Source organism: Squalius cephalus (genome assembly GCF_949319135.1).
Source record: "Squalius cephalus genome assembly, chromosome: 23".
Lineage (NCBI taxonomy): Eukaryota > Metazoa > Chordata > Actinopteri > Cypriniformes > Leuciscidae > Squalius > Squalius cephalus.
The window spans coordinates 8508941-8526233 of NC_137144.1; the positions used below are offsets into that span (position 1 = coordinate 8508941).

Here is a 17293-nt window from a genome sequence, read left to right on the forward strand (position 1 = left end):
GAGAACTCTTTGGTAATTTTTTTTTTTCAATCAGTCAAATATGGACTACTGTCTGCCTGATTTTACATTACGAGAAGTCAGTCTATATGTAGTGAGTTGATGTTCACAGACTCTGGCCAGAAATATGTTCAGTAGGTCGAAAATAGACGGCTGGCTGGTTAATGTAACATCACAACAAGTCAATCTGTAGTATAGCAAGATAATGTTCAAGAACTCTTTGGCCAGAAATATGTTCAGTAGGTCAAAAGGGGACCTCTGTATAGCTGATTTATCATCAGAAGGAGACTATAACTTTATATAGTTTGAAAAATTTTGAGGACACTTTGACCAGAAATAAGTTCAAAAGGTCAGATATGGACATCTATATGGCTTATGAAGCATCAGAAGGAGTCTATGAGTATGTATAGAAAGCCCAAGATCGAGGACTCTTTGGCAAGAAATATGTTCCTTGGGTCAAATATGGAATTCTGTATGTCTGACGTAACATCAGAAAGAGTCAAGTATATATATCGAAAGGTCAAGTTTCGAGTACTCACTCCTTGGCCAGAAAAAAATTTGGTAGGTCAAATATGGACTTTTGTCAGGATGATATAACATCCGAAGATATCAGTCTGAATGTATAGTGTTAATCTTTTAGGACTCTTTGGCCAGAAATATGTTCAGTAGGTCAAAAGGGGACCTCTGTATAGCTGATTTATCATCAGAAGGAGACTATACTTTATATAGTTTGAAAAATTTTGAGGACACTTTGACCAGAAATAAGTTCAAAAGATCAGATATGGACATCTATATGGCTTATGAAGCATCAGAAGGAGTTGGACTATGAGTATGTATAGAAAGCCCAAGATCGAGGACTCTTTGGCCAAAAACAGGTTCCTTGGGTCAAATATGGACTTCTATATGGCTGACGTAACATCAGAAAAAGTCAACGAGTATATGGAAAGGTCAAGCTTCGAGTACTCCTTGGCCAGAAAAAAAGTCTGTATGTCAAATATGGACTTTTGTCAGGAAGATATAACATCCGAAGATAACAATCTGAATGTATAGTGTTAATCATTCAGGACTCTTTGGCCAGAAATATGTTCAGTAGGTCAAAAGGGGACCTCTGTATAGCTGATTTATCACTTTATAAAGTTTGAAAAAATTTTGAGGACACTTTGACCACAAATAAGTTCAAAAGGTCAGATATGGACATCTATATGGCTTATGAATCATCAGAAGCAGTCTATGAGTATTTATAGAAAGCTCAAGATCGAGGACTCTTTGGCCAAAAATATGTTCCTTGGGTCAAATATGGACTTCTGTATGGCTGACGTAACATCAGAAAAAGTCAACGAGTATAAATGGAAAGGTCAAGTTTCGAGTACTCCTTGGCCAGAAAAAAATTCAGTATGTCAAATTTGGACCTTTGTCAGGATGATATAACATCTTTAAGGACTCTATGCCAGAAATATGTTCAGTAGGTCAAAAGCGTACCTATGTATAGCTCATTGTTATAACATTATGTGCTTTGCACAAACGATATATGTTCATTAAAGATCATTAGAAGTTCATTATAGAGATGATATGTGTGTTGTTGCATTGCATTGCATTGCATTGCATTGCATTGCATTGAATTGCATTGCACTAACGATCTAACGTTGTGCACTGGAGAATAACATATGTTATACACTTTTTGCATTGCATTGCATTGCACACCAGAACTACCTCATTCCCATGATGATTAAAGACATAACGAGTGTTTTTGCATTGCATTGTATTGCATTGGATTACACTAACGCTCTAACGTTGTGCACTGAAGAATAACATATAGGTTATGCACTTTTTGCATTGCATTGCACACCAGATCTAAATCATTCCCATGTTCATTAAAGACAAAACGTGTGTTGTTGCATTGCATTGCATTGTATTGCATTGCATTGATTTGCATTGCACTAACGATCTAACGTTGTGCACATATTGCATTGCATTGCACACCAGAACTTAATCATTCCCATGTTCATTAAAGACATAACGTGTGTTGTTGCATTGCATTGTATTGCATTGCATTGCATTGCATTGCATTATATAGGTTATGCTCTTTTCACATTGCATTGCATTGCACACCAGAACAAAATCATTCCCAAGTTCATTATATAGATGATATGTGTGTTGTTGCATTGCATTGCATTGCATTACATTGCTTTGCATTGAATTGCATTGCACTAACGATCTAACGTTATGCACTGAAGAATAAAATATGCACTGTTCGCATTGCATTTGCACACCAGAACTAACTCAATCCCATGTTCATTAAAGACATGACATGTGCGTGTTGCATTGCATTGCACTAACGATCTAACGTTGTGCACTGAAGAATAACATATAGGTTATGCTCTTTTCGCATTGCATTGCATTGCACACCAGAACAAAATCATTCCCATGTTGATTAAAGACATAACGAGTGTTTTTGCATTGCATTGTATTCCACTATATTGATTTGCATTGCTTTGCATTGCTTTGCACTGCATTGCATTGCATTGCTTTGCACTGCATTGCATTGCATTGCTTTGCACTGCATTGCATTGCATTGCATTACACTAACGCTCTAACGATGTGCACTGAAGAATAACATATAGGTTATACACTTTTTGCATTGCATTGCACACCAGAACTAAATCATTCCCATGTTCATTAAAGACAAAACGTGTGTTGTTGCATTGCATTGCATTGTATTGCATTGCATTGATTTGCATTGCTTTGCACTGCATTGCATTGCACTAACGATCTAACGTTGTGCACGTATTGCATTGCATTGCACACCAGAACTAAATCATTCCCATGTTCATTAAAGACATAACGTGTGTTGTTGCATTGCATTGTATTGCATTGCATTGTATTGATTTGCATTGATTTGCATTGCTTTGCATTGCATTGAATTGCATTGCACTAACGATCTAACGTTGTGCACTGAAGAATAACATATGTTATGCACTTTTTGCATTGCATTGCACACCAGAACTACCTCATTCCCATGTTGATTAAAGACATAAAACGAGTGTTTTTGCATTGCATTGTATTGCACTATATTGATTTGCATTGCTTTGCACTGCATTGCATTGCATTGCTTTGCATTGCATTGCATTACACTAACGCTCTAACGTTGTGCACTGAAGAATAACATATAGGTTTTGCACTTTTTACATTGCATTGCACACCAGAACTAAATCATTCCCATGTTCATTAAAGACAAAACGTGTGTTGTTGCATTGCATTGTATTGCATTGCATTGTATTGATTTGCATTGCTTTGCATTGCTTTGCATTGCTTTGCATTGCATTGAATTGCATTGCACTAACGATCTAACGTTGTGCACTGAAGAATAACATATGTTATGCACTTTTTGCATTGCATTGCACACCAGAACTACCTCATTCCCATGTTGATTAAAGACATAAAACGAGTGTTTTTACATTGCATTGTATTGCACTATATTGATTTGCATTGCTTTGCACTGCATTGCATTGCATTGCTTTGCATTGCATTGCATTGCATTGCATTACATTGCATTGCATTACACTAACGCTCTAACGTTGTGCACTGAAGAATAACATATAGGTTTTGCACTTTTTACATTGCATTGCACACCAGAACTAAATCATTCCCATGTTCATTAAAGACAAAACGTGTGTTGTTGCATTGCATTGTATTGCATTGCATTGCATTGATTTGCATTGCTTTGCATTGCTTTGCATTGCTTTTGCATTGCTTTGCATTGCTTTGCATTGCTTTGCATTGCTTTGCACTGCATTGCATTGCACTAACGATCTAACGTTGTGCACGTATTGCATTGCATTGCACACCAGAACTAAATCATTCCCATGTTTATTAAAGACATAACGTGTGTTGTTGCATTGCATTGCATTGATTTGCATTGCTTTGCATTGCTTTTGCATTGCTTTGCATTGCTTTGCATTGCTTTGCATTGCTTTGCATTGCTTTGCATTGCTTTGCACTGCATTGCATTGCACTAACGATCTAACGTTGTGCACTGAAGAATAACATATAGGTTATGCTCTTTTTGCATTGCATTGCACACCAGAACAAAATCATTCCCAAGTTCATTATAGAGATGATATGTGTGTTGTTGCATTGCATTGCTTTGCATTGCATTGCATTGCATTGCATTGAATTGCATTGCACTAACGATCTAACGTTGTGCACTGAAGAATAACATATAGGTTATGCATTGCATTGCACTAACGATCTAACGTTGTGCACGTATTGCATTGCATTGCACACCAGAACTAAATCATTCCCATGTTCATTAAAGACATAACGTGTGTTGTTGCATTGCATTGTATTGCATTGCATTGCATTGCATTGCATTGCATTGCATTGCATTGCATTGCATTGCTTTGCATTGCTTTGCATTGTTTTGCATTGCTTTTGCATTGCTTTGCATTGCTTTTGCATTGCTTTTGCATTGCTTTGCATTGCTTTGCATTGCTTTTGCATTGCTTTTGCATTGCTTTGCATTGCTTTGCATTGCTTTGCATTGCTTTGCACTGCATTGCATTGCACTAACGATCTAAAGTTGTGCACTGAAGAATAACATATAGATTATGCTCTTTTCGCATTGCATTGCACACCAGAACAAAATCATTCCCAAGTTCATTATAGAGATGATATGTGTGTTGTTGCATTGCATTGCATTGCATTGCATTGCATTGCATTGCATTGCATTGAATTGCATTGCACTAACGATCTAACGTTGTGCACTGAAGAATAACATATGTTATGCACTTTTTGCATTGCATTGCACACCAGAACTACCTCATTCCCATGTTGATTAAAGACATAACGAGTGTTTTTGCATTGCATTGTATTGCATTGCTTTGCACTGCATTGCATTGCACTAACAATCTAACGTTGTGCACGTATTGCATTGCATTGCACACCAGAACTAAATCATTCCCATGTTCATTAAAGACATAACGTGTGTTGTTGCATTGCATTGTATTGCATTGATTTGCATTGATTTGCATTGCTTTGCATTGCTTTTGCATTGCTTTGCATTGCTTTGCATTGCTTTGCACTGCATTGCATTGCACTAACGATTTAACGTTGTGCACTGAAGAATAACATATAGGTTATGTCTTTTCGCATTGCATTGCACACCAGAACAAAATCATTCCCAAGTTCATTATAGAGATGATATGTGTGTTGTTGCATTGCATTGCATTGCATTGCATTGAATTGCATTGCACTAACGATCTAACGTTGTGCACTGAAGAATAACAAATGTTATGCACTTTTTGCATTGCATTGCACACCAGAACTACCTCATTCCCATGTTGATTAAAGACATAACGAGTGTTTTTGCATTGCATTGTATTGCACTATATTGATTTTTATTGCTTTGCACTGCATTGCATTGCATTGCATTGCCTTGCACTGCATTGCATTGCATTGCATTACACTAACGCTCTAACGTTGTGCACTGAAGAATAACATATAGGTTTATGCACTTTTTGCATTGCATTGCACACCAGAACTAAATCATTCCCATGTTCATTAAAGACAAAACGTGTGTTGTTGCATTGCATTGTATTGCATTGCATTGATTTGCATTGCATTGTTAGATCGTTAGTGCAATACAATGCAATGGAATGCAACAACACGCATATCATCTCTTTAATGAACATGGGATTGAGTTAGTTCTGGTGTGCAATGCAATGCAAATTTGCCTAGTAAAAACAGAGTTTGTGTTGTTGAATCATATTTTTTTCTAGTACCTCTTAAATATAGAGCTCATGACAAATAAAAGTTCCAGATGGACAAACATTAACTGCAAAACCCAGTGTGAATAACAACATCTTAAAATAAACTAGAGAGCGGATACACAGATATGGCCTATTTATGAATGAAATTCATGCATTTATTTGTCATTTAAACTGATGCAAACAGGGAAAGAGAGTAGAAAACACTTATTATCCTGTCGCCCCCTCTAGTGGACAGCATTAAGTATTACGGCCTTCATTGCTCAGAGAACGCAAGTCAATGGATTTTTTGAGGAAAGTAAGTCTTTTTTATTTATTTTTTTTATTTATTAATGTTTATTACAAACTCTCGTGGAGACAACAGCAAAGGAAAAGGCAAGGTATCAACAAAATGCAGTTTTGACAATGAAAAAGATCAAATAAATAAAAAATTAAAATAAAATAAGGCATTGTTCTCAAAAAAATAATATGTGTTACAGGACCAAAAACATTTCAGCAGCATAATAAATAGCTTCTACAGTTTGTTTAGAATTTTTTACAAGGTTGACATTTTTACAATGAGGATAATAACATACGAAATTCATTTTTAAAACAGTTTACATTTGGCAATTGTTTTTTCCATTTATTTTTGTGAATGTTCAAACATTAATGATGATAAGGTTAATCAAAAGTGAAATGTCCCTCGTCAGTTTAGAATTATAAATAAGAATATCTTCGATTGTAAATTGTTCAAGTTCACTAATTTTATTATTTAACCAGCTATGGACATCTTGCCAGAACTTCCTACTAACTGAGCAAAGGAAGAATAAATGTTCTGTTCGTTCTGGGTTTTCATGACAAAAGTCGCAAAGGTCAACTTCAAAACCAAATCTACCCCTCAGTGTCTCCGCAGATGGATAGTAGTTGTTAAGAATTTTAAATTGCATTTCTTTTACTTTAGGTGCAATTGGCCATTTTATAAATTTCCAATGTTTTTCTGCAATTGTTGGATTATCTAATATTTTAAGTTTTATCTTCCTATCATAATCATGATATATATATATATATATATATATATATATATATATATATATATATATATATATATATATATATATATATATATATATATATCCTTTGAAAGCTTTATTTAAATATTTGTTGTAACATTTTTTGTCGGTAATGTTTAATTCTCCTAGCGTTAGTTTGGAAGTTTGATTCGGACTTTAGAAAAACTAATTGTGTTTTTTAATCAGCTGTATCGATAGATTTACAGATTTTCTTATATTCTTTAAGAGAACATTGAATATTATTAAATTTGTTTTTTAAATCTTTTAACTGTAAGATTCCACCGTTTATATCTAAAATGTCATGTACAAAGATAATGCCTTTGTCAAACCAAAGCTGGTTGAACAAAGACTTTTTGTTTGATACAAATTACTCTATTATTCCACAAGGTGGCACAATGAGGGGTAAAGTTATGGGTAGATACCATCTTCCAATGATGCAAACTTGTTTATGAAACTGAAATTTTCTAATTTTTTTTTAAATTATCTAAGTCACATTTCAAAAGAAAGTTTAACCCACACTGTAAAAAATAAAAATTGTAAAAAAACGGTCAATGACTGTCAGCTGCGGCTGCCAAACAAAAACCGTCAAAATAAAGTAAAATATCCTTATTTAAATGAAGTGCAAAAAACTTTTACAGAAATTTTCCTTAAATGTTTTATAGAAAAACATTGTCATTTTACAGCTATTTCCTGAATTATTAAGATCAAACACCTTCATTGTAAAAGAATCCAATAAAAAAACAGTCAAATGACTGTCAGCAAAGGCTGCCATACAATAACCGTAAAATTAATGTAAAATATCCTAATTTAAATAAGTGCAAAACACTTTTACAGAAATCTTCATTAATCTTTTTTAACAGAAACACACAGTTTAAAAACAGTTATTTCACATTTATTTTCTGAATTTTTTACTGAAAACATGCAATTAATTACATGCATGATTTGCTGTGACTATACATCACCGCATCAGCAACTACACAGTTATTGTCAGTTAAATAAAGCAACATGTAGCATATCATCTGTGTTTCTCTGCTCATCCTGGACTGAAGCTCAGGCTCTACTCTTCAACACAATGGTGACACACGAAACACACCATACAGAAACACTTTAAACCCCAACAGAACATTAAACACTACCAGATCTCTCAGGATCTCAGCATCTTCACTTATTACAATCCAGACTTTATTTCTTTCATACTAACATTCTTATTGAGAATTACCAGAGGTTTAGAAGTTGAAGTTTTATTGAAAAGAATAAAGTTTGATGTCACCATGATGGAGATCAGTGTCTGCTTTAGTTGGGCTCTTGGCCTTTTAATTTTTCTTTAAGTTTTTCTCTGGCTGCTTTAACTGTGTGTCTCTGATGCATATTTGTTATTGCAGGAACCCAAGAGAAACTCAGATCAGATGATGCTGGTCACTTTCTAGTGATAATAGTCATCATGTTGTGTCCTGCTTCATTGATACCATCTGAAGCGTAATATCTGTTTTAAGTTGTTAAATACTAGTGGTTCATTTTGCATGATAAAACTGCTATAGAAGATCCTGCAGTGCTGTGATACTCAGATTTTATGAAGTCATTATACAGAAAATGTTTTGACAGGATCATGTAGACTCATTCAGACATCAAGAATCAGCGTATGAATCACAACAATGGTGACAACGAAAAATAAATCTGAACTACTATAAAGTCACAAAAAGGCTTTGTTGGTTGTCACCATTGTTGAGATTCATATGTTGATTCTTGATGTCTCTATATTACAAAAAAAATAACCAGCTCAAAACTTTTTCTGTATAATATTTTTTTTTTTTCAATTACAGATTGTTATATTACTGATGCCACAATATTTCAATGGCCATGTGAAAAACTAACATTAATTAAAGACTTTGTATAAAGCTAAAAATCCATCTACATATTGTGTAATCTAAGCTAATATACTCAGAGATTTGACTGACACATCAGTGAATCAGATCATCATATGATGATTATGACATCATCAATGAATGACCAAGATTATCTGATATAGTCTCCTGCATTTATTGCTATAACAAATGTGTATTAAATACACAGTTAAAGCAGCCAGAGAGAAACAAAAGTTAACAACTCAAGGGTCATGAGCCCAACTAAAGCAGACACTGATCTCAATCATGGTGACATCAAATTTATTTTAAAGTTTTTTACACTTTATTTAAATTAGCATATTTTACTTTAATTTTAAGGTTTTTGTTTGGCAGCCGCAGCTGCCAGTCATTTGACCCTTTTTTAAAGATTTTTTTACAATGAAGGTATTTGATCATAATAATGCAGGAAATACCTGTGAAATAACAGTGTTTTTTCGGTTTATTTAAATTAGAATATTTTACTTTAATTTTACGATTTTTGTTTGGCAGCCGCAGCTGCCAGTCATTTGACCCTTTTTTTACGATTTTTTTTACAATGAAGGTATATGATCGTGATTATTCAGGAAATGCCTGTAAAATAACAGTGTTTTTCAGTTTATTTAATTTAGGATGTTTTACAGTTTTTTGGGGAGCTGACAGTCATTTGACCATTTTATCATTCAACGGTTTTGTACTGTTAAATTACAGATTATATTTGTAATTTTACATACATTTTTATGTAATTTAAGAAAACAGAAAAAATACTGTATGAAAAATACAATCAATTTTCTGTATAAAAAATGTGAATTACTGGAATTTGTCATTAATGTCACATTACCTAAAATAACAGCTGAATTTTTATTTTACAGATATTATTTGTAATTTTACAGTGTTTTGAGTACAATTTAAAATTAAAGAAAATGATCGTCAAAAAATCACAGTTATTTTCTGTAAAATTAGGATTTTTTTTTACAGTGTAGATTACACGTCTTGTAGCCTAAATAATTCAAATTTACACAATTCAAATTCAAATCATATTGTCATATTATAAGCTCCATACAGCAGAACTCTCACTGTCTCCCTATCAGTTACAGTCCCATTCATCCAACATTTTTGGTGCATCCATCTATAGCCATGACATTGCCCAGATGTTTGAAGTTGTTGTTCTATGAAAGCGGCCACCTCCGTTTTGTTCTTTCTGCGCCAAAGTGCTTAAAATCCTCTCAAGAGTGCGTTTGCTCAGAGCTATTCCATGCCGTTCAGATAGTACGGCAAGAATTTCATCATTTGTAAAACCACGATCGAAATACTCCTTAATCTGTTCATAATTCATCATGTGTCGGGTCGCGTGCGTCAGATCAATGAGCGTGCCAGTCCGCAAGTCATAATTTCGATTTAGTTATGTCATAATTTTGACTTTTAAAGTCATAATTTTGACTTTTAAAGTCATAATTTCGACTTTTTAATCTCATAATTTCGATTTGGTATGTCAAAATTTTGACTTTTTATCTCATAATTACGACTTTTAAAGTCATAATTTCGACTTAGTATGTCAGAATTTCGACTTGGTATGTCAAAAGTTTGACTTTTTATCACATAATTATGACTTTTAAAGTCATAATTTCGATTTAGTAAATCCTAAATTCGACATTTTATGTCATAATAATGAATTAAGAATGTCATAATTTCGAGTTTTTATGCTCATTTTTTTTTCTTATGTGGCGGGAATGGGCTTCCATACATAATCGATTGTCAAAGTTTTTTTTTTTCCGTCATCTACTGAATTTTTTCGTCAACGATACCAGGGACACCGAAACACCGGGGAACATGAAATTTGGTGGGCATGTAGCCCCACTAGACTTTTACGGAAAAATTTCGTTTGGTCCCCGGGGGCCACTCCCCCCCCCCCCGCGCTGGGCCCCCCCAAACCCAAAAAATGCAGTTTTTCCTAAATAACTACCTGAACCGTGGCACCGAGTATGAAGAAATGTTTATGGTATGTTGGTCTTAAGGGCCCACATCAACCTAGCCCATAATCGATTGTCAAAGTTTATTTATTTATTTTTCGTCATCTACTGAATTTTTTCGTCAACGATACCAGGGACACCGAAACACCAGGGAACATGAAATTTGGTGGGCATGTAGCCCCACTAGACTTTTACAGAAAAATTTCGTTTGGTCCCCGGGGGCCACTCCCCCCCCCCCCGCGCTGGGCCCCCCCAAACCCAAAAAATGCAGTTTTTCCTAAATAACTACCTGAACCGTAGCACCGAGGATGAAGAATTTTTTATGGTATGTTGGTCTTAAGGGCCCACATCAACCTAGCCCATAATCGATTGTCAAAGTTTTTTTTTGTTTTTTTCCGTCCTCTACTGAATTTTTTTGTCAACGATACCAGGTACACCGAAACACCGGGGAACATGAAATTTGGTGGGCATGTAGCCCCACTAGACTTTTACGGAAAAATTTCGTTTGGTCCCCGGGGGCCACCCCCCCCCCCCGCGCTGGGCCCCCCCAAACCCAAAAAATGCAGTTTTTCCTAAATAACTACCTGAACCGTGGCACCGAGGATGAATAAATTTTTATGGTATGTTGCTCTTAAGGGCCCACATCAACCTAGCCCATAATCACTCATTTGTGATTTGCGCCCCTCCCATAAAAAATGAAAATGCAATATTATTCTGCTTTAATCGCCCCTATCTTCAGTTGAGATGTTCAGAACTGCACCATATTTCATGTGTATGATTAACTTGACATCCTCTGGGGGTATGCTAAGTTTCGTAGAATTTCATCCATGGGGGGGTATAAAATAAATTCATTTATGTGCACATTTAGTGACTGTACACTCATCGGCCTGTAGATGGTGGTGTTGAGCGAAGGGTTGCTGGTTTAGGATGATACTGTCACACACACACATGCAGGAATACAAACAAACGCAAGCATGCACACACACTGACATCCACACGCACAGACACACACCCATACACACACATACAAATCCACATGCACAGACACACACACACAAACACACATGCGCACACACATGTACGCACGCACACATACACGCACAGACACACACACACACACACACACACACACAGACACACACATACACAAACACACACACATACACACACACACAGACAGACATGCACATACTACTACTTTTTTTAGGTATCAGCCATATACCCGATTTACCAATACCCAATGTGTTATGCTTGGGCAGTATACTAATGAGGTGGGTGGGACATGTTTCATGCCATGTTAGATCACATCCTGAGAGTCTACGCTTTCAGAAAATATATAGTTTATATAGTTGATTTCTCTTCATGGGACACACCAAAATGTATTATGTGTACACTTTCTTCACCTAAATCCATAAAATCCCATTAATTTCAATGGGACATTTACTTAAGTGTTCTAGGTACAGTGGGAATGAGTTTAATTTTGTTAACATTGTTTTTTTTTAAAACTCTGGGACCAGGGGCCGTATTCACAAAGAATTTTAAGGCTAAAAGTAGCTCCTAATTGGTGAATTTAGGAGCAACTCCTAAAAATAATGGGCGTGTCACTCCTAACTTTAGGACTCCTAATTTTTTTCACTAAGAGTAATTCACGAAGCATTTTAGCCCTAAAAGTAGCACCTAAGTCTGGGACAGCTTAAAAGAAGTCGAGAGGACTCCTAACTCACTAAGACCTATTCACAAACCGCTTTTGGTGGCATTTCACGTTGCGATGTTTTGAAATGCGTATGCGGCGGCTACAGGAGCTTCCAATCGCGAGGGAACAATTTTGATTGTAGGCATAACTAGGGATGCAATAACGCCACCAACAACAACCAAAACTAGGCTACTCATTGCATGTAAACTAATTGTAACGTATCATTGTTAATTAAATTAAAATGTTCTTCTCTTTGCAAACGTAGGCAGAGGCATATAGTGACAGATTAATTCAATAATGTTGCAAAGATATTGCATCAATCCATATGTTTCATTAGGCTACTAGGTTATTTGTTTAGCCTTACTCTTTATTCATTTAGGCTATTTATTCAGTTATTCATCATCTTCCGTCCTTCGCACTACTTGTGTAGCGCACGCATTCTCAGACCTGTCACCTGTCACTCATCATCGTAGGGGAGGTGTTTGGAATCATTCCCGCGTTGCAATCATCAGCCAATCAAAGTGGTCACTTCAGTCAAGCTCGTGCATGAGTAATGACGTCATCCATAGCAACGAAGACTCACTCTTAGTTTAGGAGTTGTCATTTTTCTTTACTACACTGTTAATTATTTCACTGTAAATTTACAATAAATTGCAGGTTAATAATTGCATGACTTTCACAGTAAGTTACCGTATCATTTTTACAGTAAATAATTGTGAAATGACAGCCGTTTACTGTGACTTCACAATAACTATGCCGTCATATTACTGTGATTTAGCAGTAAGCTGCTGTATAATTACTGTATTTTACTGTGCAATTACAGTTAGTCTATCATATTACTGCAATTTAACAGTAAGCTGCTGTAGAATTACTGTATTTAACCATGTCTATACTGTGATTTAGCATAAATGATGGACCAAACAAAACTGATAAAAACAATGGTTTAACTTTTATTTTTTTAGAAGAAAAATACATTTTAATAACAGGAATAAACACTGTGTAACATGAATGAACACTGGGTAACATGAATGAACACTGGGTAACATGAATGTCTGTCAATATGTGTGTGAATGTGTTTACTGTGTTTACCATTATGTGATAATGGTACTTGAAAAATACAATTTAATAACAGGAATAAACACTGGGTAACAGGAATGAACACTGGGTAACAGGAATGTGTGTCTATGTGTGTGCACTGTGCATGTGTTTACTATGTGATAATGGTACTTCACAACGTAGGAGCTGAAAAGAGAAAGAAGGAGAGAGAGAAGAGAGAGTGAGAGAGGGAAGAAAAGACAAAAAGGTGGGAAAAGAGAGGGTTGCAGGTGTCTCGCTCCTTCCCTTGCAGCAGGCACCTGCATAGTATGGGTTCTGTCCACTATCTACAAAAGATAAGAAAGACAAAAAGTTTAAGTTACTCTGTGGTGCAAGTACCTGCAAGTATGGTACTCGCATTGTAAAACTAATCCTAAAATGTGTACAATTTAAGAAATTACAATTGTAAAACTCATGATAAATCAGATAAATCATGTGAATAGTACTATATCAATTAATATTAAATCAACAAACCAGAGGACTCTGAAAGTAACATGATTGAGGTTAAGCAAAAATTACATGACATGCGTACATAATGCAACTCAGTAAGCCAGTAATGTGATGTAAATTTACACTTAAAACTATTGTAAAGTACGTCTGTAAATTTGACGTTTTTATTCTAACCTATCAATAACCTATAACATTGAAAAGGCATGTTTAATTCAAATAAACGTAAGAACAATGAATTTTAGACATTTTGCAGCCTGTCTAAACTCATAGAACAGATTAAAGGGATAGTTTACCCAAAACCCCACCCTCATTCCAAACACGTTAGCCCTTCGTTCATCTTTGGAACACAAATTAAGATATTTTCTGACTCCTCCATGGACAGCAATTTTATTACTACTTTCAAGGCCCGGAAAGGTAGTGAAGATTGTTAAAATAGTCCATGTGACTACAGTGGTTCAACCTTAATGTTATGAAGCGATGCAAAAATACTTAATAGTGCGGAACGCACAAAAAGTATTCTCGTCGCATCATAGCAATAAGGTTGAACCACTGTAGTCACGTGGACTATTTTAACAATGTTTTTACTACCTTTATGGGGCTTGAAAGCGGTTATAACATTGCAGTCTATAAGCGGGATCAGAAAGCTCTCGGACTTCTTAAAATTATCTTAATTTGTGTTGAACAAAATTCTTATGTGTTTGGAACATCATGAGGGAGTGTAATTAATGAGAGACTTTACATTTTTGAGTGAACTAACCCTTTAATTATTAAAGTTTAATAGCTTAAGTAAACATCTTACTGCATAACTAATTCTAGCTTAAAACAGAGACAGTGTTTCGTTAGTCTGTTCTGAAGTTGGAACACAACTTACATTAGACTGACATCCATTCAAAGTCAATGAGCTTCCTGATCAGTGTACAGACTTGCTGGTTTATGTGTCCTCTCTGCCTCTTTGATTTTGTACCTGTCTCTGGGTTGATGCCCAAGAAGCACATATAAACAAAAAGACAGAAGAAAGATGTTAGTTTAATTCAAGTGGGATTAAAAAGGTTTCAGTTCCCAGTCATCACCTTCAGTGGGTCACTGCTGTTGCAGTACTGAGCAAAACTAAAGTTAGCTCAGTTTTAACAAGGTGACATTACTTGGATTCAATTAAACAGCAACAATTTAAATAACTTAACAGCAACTGAAAAACATTTACATCACAAACACATAGTCAAGAATAGTCCTGCAACAAAGTAAGTTAGATGTGTGTGATTTACCCAGGCAATGCATTTGCACACAACAATTTACATCATTTACACGTACTGTTTGCAGAGGATGGAGGAAGAGCCTGTTGCCAGTCCATATGTGGCTGTTTCTGCTTGCACTCTTCCTCCTAGAATTATTACCCGTTCACAGACAAAATGGCTCCTAATATCTCCAGATGTCGACCTGTTTTACTTTAGAATAGCACAGCTAACGAAGCTCCACTAATTCAGTGATAAACACATTTATTTTCCTATATCTTTTTTTATAATAAAATGCACTTTATTTTTTCTGTTGACGAGACAGACAACGGCTGCTCCGTTTCACACACGGCAGAAAAATATGGACGACGCCCAGCTAGCTTACGTTACTAATTTGAGATTAATTTATTCCACCTTTGCACAAATCCACAACACTATAATGTATCTAGTTGATCATAACTGTCATAATACACACATTAAGGCCACAGCTTACCTTATAACTTTATTTCCCGGTGGTAGAAAAATGCTGTGGGAAAAGAGAGAACGCTGTTAGAGTAACGAACGTTAACTAAGAAAAGCATTAAGCAAAGCTAAAGTTCAATTTTGACGGTGTAGCTAACGTGAAGCCTCACAGTTAATAACTTAATACGGTACTACTAATACACTTATTAACACAACCAACGTCTGATCATTCAAATTTGCGCGCTCAAACCTAGACGCGAATCTGCTCCAGCTAAGTTACAAAAACATGAAACAGAACTTAACTAACGCTAATTTGGTTCATACTTTTAAATAACATGCAATTTCATATTAAAAACAGTCATCAAATTGACAAAGTATGAAATTAAACACTTACCGCACTGAATCCGTCGAGTGAGACATGGAGGAGATCAGACCAGGGAGCTCAGATGACGCAGTTGCAGCGCGAAAATGACGGAATTCACAGTAGTTTCTTGTAAAAGCCCCGCGCCTGCATTATTTTCACAGTAAAAGTCTAAATACGGTATTATATTGTGAAATATCACAGTTAAAGCCTGTGAAGTGGTAATAATGTAATTACCTGTGAAATATTACAGTTATATATTGTGAAATCCTGGAAATATTTTACAGTGTAAGAGTAGGTCTGAAAGGCGTTGTGAATAACTTTTAAGAGAAAACTCCTAGCTAAAATCTTTTAGTGCGATTTAGGAGTACTCCTAGTGCTAAGATAAAATGCTTTGTGAATACGGCCCCAGGGCTACAAGATAAAACCACTTTTTTGGGAAAAAAATGTTTTTTATTTCAGTAAAACACAACAAACCCATGCCAAAGTCAGATGACGTTTTCACATTATGGATGTTAAGTGTCTAAACTAATGACTTTTGATATAAAACTTAAATAGTAATGGCAAATAATTACAAAACTCTAAATTATCCATGATCCACAGGAATACTCCAGACAGTCTTTTAAAATATACAACTTATATACATAAACACGCAATACAGCCAAATTGCTCCACGTCATTTATTTTTGTGGAAAGCCATTGCAGGCCTGAGCGGCGGTCATATTTTGTACCGCCATGCGGTACATCTAGTTAAAGAGATATATGTTTGTTGCATTGTCTTGCACAAACAATCTAACGTTGTACACTGAAGAATAACATAGAGGTTATGCACTTTTCGCATTGCATTGCACACCAGAAATAACTCATTCCCATGTTCATTAAAGAGATAACATATGTGTTGTTGCATTGCATTATACAAACGATCTAACGTGCACTGAAAAATAACATAAATGTTATGCACTTTTCGCATTGCAGACCAGAAATAAATAATTCCCATGTTCATTAAAGAGATAACATATATGTTTGTTGCATTGCCTTGCACAAACGATCTAACGTTGTGCATTGAAAAATAAAATAGGCTATGCACTTTTTTTGCATTGCATTGGACTGCACACAAAACTAACTCAATCCCATGTTCATTAAATAGATAACATATGTGTTGTTGCATTGCATTGCACAAACGATCTAACGTTGTGCATTGAAGAATATCATAGGCTATGCACTTCTTGCATTGCACTGCACACCAGAACTAATTCATTCCCATGTTTATTAAAGAGATAACATGTGTGTTGTTTTACTGCGTTGCACAAACGATCTAACGTTGTGCATTGAATAAAGTTATATA

General features: G+C 35.4%; 1 long non-coding RNA gene across 1 annotated transcript; it reads right to left on the minus strand.

Annotated features, from left to right (window-relative positions):
- Nucleotides 1–13282: 13282 nt before the first annotated feature.
- On the minus strand, nt 13283–16238 carry LOC307151498. The gene is made up of 3 exons (XR_013819890.1): nt 15982–16238; nt 14768–15651; nt 13283–13733 (listed from the first exon to the last, which is right to left on the minus strand). It is a non-coding gene; the product is annotated as an uncharacterized lncRNA (long non-coding RNA).
- Between the last annotated feature and the right edge of the window lie 1055 nt (nt 16239–17293).